The 6,303-nt window shown below is 33.1% G+C and overlaps 1 long non-coding RNA gene across 1 annotated transcript; it reads left to right on the top strand.

Annotated features, from left to right (window-relative positions):
• Positions 1-4,036: 4,036 nt before the first annotated feature.
• LOC125848914 (uncharacterized) lies at positions 4,037-6,091 on the top strand. The gene is made up of 3 exons (XR_007444568.1): positions 4,037-4,152; positions 4,615-4,692; positions 5,876-6,091. It is a non-coding gene; the product is annotated as an uncharacterized LOC125848914 (long non-coding RNA).
• The last annotated feature ends 212 nt before the right edge of the window (positions 6,092-6,303 follow it).

Genomic DNA, 6,303 nt, shown 5'->3' with positions numbered 1-6,303 from the left:
GAATTTAACCATTCTCATAATTAAGATCAAATTATATTTAATCTTGTGCTACGATCATCAAGATGTTCGTCCTACTTCATCTTTAATCGTGAACATAAATTTATAACTTATATGCACCAACAATTTTAATCTTCCGTGTATGAGTTAAAATACTCCATACACAAAATTGTCTACTATATAAGCAATGGACACACATATATACATAATGATCTATTTAAACAAAAATTTCTTATATTAAATATACAACATAAAAAATCTTTACAAGGGATTAAATAAAAAAATACTATAACACAATTACATGGTTAATAGTATATCCCAACTTGATTAACACGAAACACACCAACACCACTACTTAGAGGTGGAAAGGGGCACGTTTTACCCTAGTAAACCAACCATGAAGAAAGATCTAGTGCTTTTTTTCACCTTTCGATTTATGGATGAGTGTTCTTGGAGTAGTTGGTCTAGCTCTGAACCTACGTGCCTGACTTTTTTCTCAGGAAATTCGCAGAGGAAGATCCTGAATTTGAGACTTTCTACAACAAAATATTCTCTTTGTTCTAATTTGTGTCTCAAGTGCTTACCTCCAAAAAAAACCTTAAGTTGCTCAAGGCAGTCATTAGAGAATGGAACAAGCGAGTATATGGAAAGCTTAAACACAAGCAGAAAACATCCTCTCTGAATTAGAGGAGCTGGATCGCTCAGTCTGTGAATGAAGCTGAAGCTGAAAGAGGCAGACAAAAAAGGTAGCCTTACAAACTCATTGCAAAGGTGCTTGCCGAAACATTGAAGACCATAAGCAAACTCATTACAGGCAACCAAAATGCCTTTATTAAAAGTAGACAGATTTGGTTTGTTTTTTTTTTTTTTTATGTTCGGTAAGTAAGAAAATATTATTCCAAAAATATTTATACCTAATTATCATATATATATATATATATTATATATATTATATATATTATATATATTATTATAAGTGGGAAGAGTTTAAGTCAAAAGTTGAATTACGAAAATACCCCTACACTAATTTTTTTCCATTAAAAAAGTATCTTTTACTAACTTTTAAAATCAAATCAATAATTACATTTTCTCTAGCTACTTCTGTTTATTTGCATTAATAAAAAATTTCAATTAAAAGTAAAAACACCTTTAAGGCATTTTCTTTCAGAGATCACAATAAATATTGACTCTTCGTTATTTTTCTTCAACTCTCAAACCTTTGCTCTTCTAACTTCCAAACTTTTGGCCTCCCAATTCAATATATCACTACATATACTAGTAACTTTTTAAATCATTTCACTTTGTAGTAGATTTTAATTTTAAAGCTGCTGAATTTTTTTTCTATTGGGCTGTATCAGGTATTGTTTCATTTGTAATAAAGAATTTTTTTTTGCTTTATTTGATTCTTGTAATTTTTCATAATAATTTCTTCTTCTTCCATTGATTATCAGGCTTTCAATAAAGATTATTTTCTCAGTTTTTTATGTTTTTCATTTGTTATTGATAAAGTATGTCTGCTTCATCACATATGGAATTGATTTAATTTGCATTTCAGTTGCATTGATATTCTTTATTACATAAAGAATAATTCTATTTTCTATTTTTGTTTGATTAGATACAAATCTTAATTATTATTCTGAAGAAAAATAATGTTACACCTTGTGCACCAACAAAGCCATACATAAAAGTAAATAAATACAATATATTTTTGTTTGTATCATTGTAACTTTTTTTTTTGGCATAATTATTGTAAATTTTTATTTTATTTTTGTACCATTTGTTAGTAAGGAATAGATGTCTCCGTTCTAAGAAAAATATTTGGCAAATTTAGATGGTAAAATTTAAATTTTGATACAATTTATCTTGTTAAATTGAAATTTGTAAGCTAATTATATACGTCAAAGAACTGAAATCAAACTCTTTTTTCATTTCTTCCATTTCCGGAAGTTGATTTGAATGATGAATTGAGATATGATTATTTCTTACGCAAAATTAGTTAAACATTAAATAACTTTTTTAGTATCGAATACGTCCGTAACTTGATATGGGTGAAATTCAAGTATACAATCCAAAAAAATATTTTTTTCTTTTCTTTTCGATCATTTTTTGTTATGTCAACACACTGTGTTAATTTATTTTTATTTATTTATTCAATATAATAATAATGAAAAAAGTATGTTTCAACTATAATAAGTGAATGTATACTTTATTTGTAGCTTCTATTTTATAAAAATGAAATTTGTGATTTAATATTATGTCAAATAATTAAAATTAATATATTTAATCTTCATTGCGGTTCTTTTATTTTCAAAAATTAATTAGAATAGGAAAACCATTTTCATAAGTTAATTGTAATATAAAAAGAAGATTATTTTGATTATTGATTCTTGTGTGCTATATAGTACTTTAATGTTTGTTAGCTACAGTTTCAGTTTTATAATATTTTTATATTTGTTGAATATAAACTTTTCACATTTAGATATGGTTTGCATTAATTTATTTATTATTTAAGTTTTTTTTCCCAATAGTATGATGACATGTTTATCTTATTGCTTTTCACGTTAATTAGGTTGATGTTACAAATATTTTTTTATGTTAAAAATAAAAGGTTTTAAATTCAAAGTTGGATTACGAAAATGTCTTTCTCTATATTTTTTCAATTAAAAATTTAATTTTTTCTAACTTTTATAATCAAATCAATAATGACAATTAATATATTATATATTAGAAAGTTTATGTTAAAATGTTGAACTTTATTATATGCTTTTGAAATAAACCTATAATGACACTTCCACTTTATTATATGTTTTTCAAATAAACATGTAATGACACTTCCATGAAGTATAAAAAGAGTTTTTCTGACTCTATTTTATATTATTTATTTTCACCAAATTTCTTACATTACATGGATTTAATGGACGAACTTGGTGGCACACAATAAGATAAATAAATTAGAAATATGAGTTGGGACGGTATAAAATTTAATATAATGATAGAGGTCAAACGTACCACGCACGTTCCTATATATATTCAAAGTTATCTTTTTTTATATGCATTTATTTTTTGTACCTTATAATTTTTTAATTATATTGTTTTCTTTTTTTCTACCATACTGTTAATATATCACAAATGATTGTGTTGTATTTCATAATTTAATTATATGTATAAAACTTGATAAAAATTTCTTTTGTCAAAATTTACAGATGACAGAATTAATAATTTTGAATGAGCCAAAGAAGACGAAGGGTACATATATAATTATTATTTATATATGTCAATTAAATATTTAAACAATTATTATTTTATAACAAATAATGTAATGACCCTCATGGTCATTTCTGTGTCTTGTCTTCTGTGTGTCGTTTAGAGCGTTCCTATAGCGACCCCAAGTCATTTATGACTTGCTGGGACTGACAGTTCGGTCACCTGGTCGTTCGTTTGGTCTTGGTGCGAGTTTTTGTGTTTTGGAGCTTATGGACCTTGAATGATCATTTTCGATCAAAAGTTCAAGAAGATGACATCGGAATCCAATTCTGACGATTCCATCAGCTCCGAAAGGGTCATTTTAGGCTAGTAGTATGGTCGTCATGGCTCCCGAGGTTTTCAGTGTGAGTCGGTGCGATTAGGCGTTTTAACTTTAAGTTTAAGCCTAAGTTTGACTTTGGTCAACATTCTGAGTAAACGCGCTTGGATGAGAATTCTGTCAGCGTGGTTAGCTCCGGAATGTCGAGTTTGGTCTAGATTGACCCTTCTTTTGTGTCTGGAGGTTTTCGATATCTTTCCGAGCCCTTTTGTGGGTTTTGACTTAAAATGGCTTTTGGAAGTGGGACCCACTTTTTATCGAAATGACCTCTGATAGAAATTTCGACTGCGCCGTTGAGTTTGGAATGTAAAATTTGGTATGGTTGCATATCTCGTTTGCGTGCACGGGGTTCCGAACGAGATCGGAGTACCCCGTCGGAGTTTTTAGTTGTTGGAAAAATTGCAGAAAATCTGCAATATAATGCAGATTTTCAGCAATATTTCCCAAAACTTTAACCCTCATAACTCTCTCATCTCTCAACCGATTTGGGCGATTCAAAAGGCAAAGTTGTGAGATTTTTCGAGGACAACGTGTTGGTGAGCTCGGATAGTGATTTGGAGTCCCCGTTCGAGGTAATTTCGCGATAAAACCTGACTGCAGTACCTTTTTCGAGCCTTTGTTTTTGGTATTATTGTTTTGGTCATATCTCACTCATTTTACCTCGATTTTGGGTGATTCGAAGTCTCACGTGTTGAGAATTTTCGTGGCTTCATCGTAGAGTGTTCAAAGAGTGTTGGACACCATTAGATTCTTGTAGATCTCGAGTTTAGGCTGCTGCTGTTTTCTTTTTTTTTTAGTTGATTAAAATGGGATTTTCTTGCTTGTTGGTTTTGCTGCGTTTTGAGCCCCGAATTGTGTTTCATTTTGGAACACAAGTTTGGGGTGATATTTAGGGTGTCTTGACGGAGTCAAATTTGGACAGTTCGGTGCGGGTCCCACGATTCTTGTTTTGACTCCAAAATTGACCCGTCTCCGTTTGTTGTGATTTTGGTGTCTAAACGACTGTAATAACGTTATGATACTATTTTTGATAGCGGGGCAGCGTTTCGAGGACGTTCGGAAAGGGAAAGCTCCGGAGAAGTGATTTTGGAGCGCGTGTGATTGGCCTACAGGTAGGCTACGGTTTCCCTCTCTTAGATTGAGCTCGAGAATGTGAATGCATGTTGATTAGTTGGGATTTGGGTTGGGTAGTTATTGAATCCTACATAGGTGTTAAGAAATCATGTTTTCGGCCTATTTCGGGAATTATCGGGTAACGGTGAGCATGTTTTGTGTTATTAACGGACCCTCCTCGCTATGTGGAGTGCTTGCATGCTTAATTATTGTTTATTTGAAGAATGTTGGGCCTTAGTTTAGGTTTGACTAGGGCTTGTCTTAGAAATACATTATTCGGATCTAATAGGCCTTATTTTTGCCCCGACGTCGCTCGGCCGGCTTAGATCCCTGTAGACTGGTATAGCAGACTTGAGTCTGATAGTTTGGGCCTTAGTTAGGCGATACTCTCTCTCCGACTATAGTTATCCTTATTTTCCTCGATGTTACGGCTTCACGAGTTACATCGACAACACTAGTTTTACTTCGCAATTTGAATTTGATTTTCGATTTGGTTCCAAGGACTTACATTGATTGGCTAAGCATGGACGGCGTTCCACGGATATTTATGAGTGTGGATCAATTAGGACTCTTTCAGCAGCTACATTGGCACTATTATAGAGCATCCGGTTTAAGGTCCGGCCTCTATTCCCCAGATACTTATATAGAGCATTCGGTTAGAGTTCCGGCCTCTATTGCCTAGATACTTATATAGAGCATCCGGTTAGAGTTCCGGCCTCATATACTTGATATTTGTGATTGGTTACTTGGGTACTTTTGGTGAGCATCCGGTTAGAGGTCCGGCCTCCGTACTGTCAGATTTTACTAATTAGGGTTGAGGTTTTAATTCGTGTTCTTCGTTCTTGGGTTCTTTTATGCAATTCTCTTTAGTTATAGTTATTTTGTGTACTCGTCGGGCTTATGGGGGTCCGTTCGGGTTTTTATTTAACTTGCGCACGAGTGTACCTTCTGGGCTTATGGGGGCCCAGTTAGGTGTAGTTAGCTTATAGATTACTTTAGTTAGTTCTTTGTACACTTGTGTGCATTCCATTGTTACTTAGATTTTCGCTCTTGACCCTCGGTTTGTGTTATTCCTTCTTTTCATATTGCCTTTACTTTTCAAGTTCAATCGGCCTATGATGCCTACTGGGTACCGGTTGTTTTGGTACTCATGCTACGCTCTACATCTATTTCGTGATGCAGATCCGGGCACTAGTAGCCAGCGTTGATCGAGCTTGGAGCAGACTGATCCGGAGACGGGAGTGAGCACACAACGTTTTGTACTATTTCAGTCTCCATCTGTATATATAGACTTGTCTTTTATCTTTCGAGACAGTCCAGTATTTGTTGTCCACTTTTGGGACTTGTACTCATTTTGTTAGTAGCTCTGTACTAGTGACTTCCAGGTTCTGGGAGGGATCTTTATTTGTATATATGTTTTTGGTTTGCTTCTGCCTGTTTATATTGTTATTTGCCTACTCTTGTTTAGTTTCTACCCTCAGACCCATTACTTGTTGTTCCGGGTTACGGGGTGGCTTACCTACTGGCGGGTTATATTAGGTGCCATCATGACTTGAGAAATCGGATCGTGACAAATAAATACCTTTTTTGTAGGTTTAGACTATGAAATT

This window comes from Solanum stenotomum, chromosome 12, assembly GCF_019186545.1.
Source record: "Solanum stenotomum isolate F172 chromosome 12, ASM1918654v1, whole genome shotgun sequence".
NCBI classification, from domain to species: Eukaryota; Viridiplantae; Streptophyta; class Magnoliopsida; order Solanales; family Solanaceae; genus Solanum; species Solanum stenotomum.
Note: the sequence above shows the minus strand (reverse complement) of the source record. Positions and strands in the feature narration are given on the sequence as shown.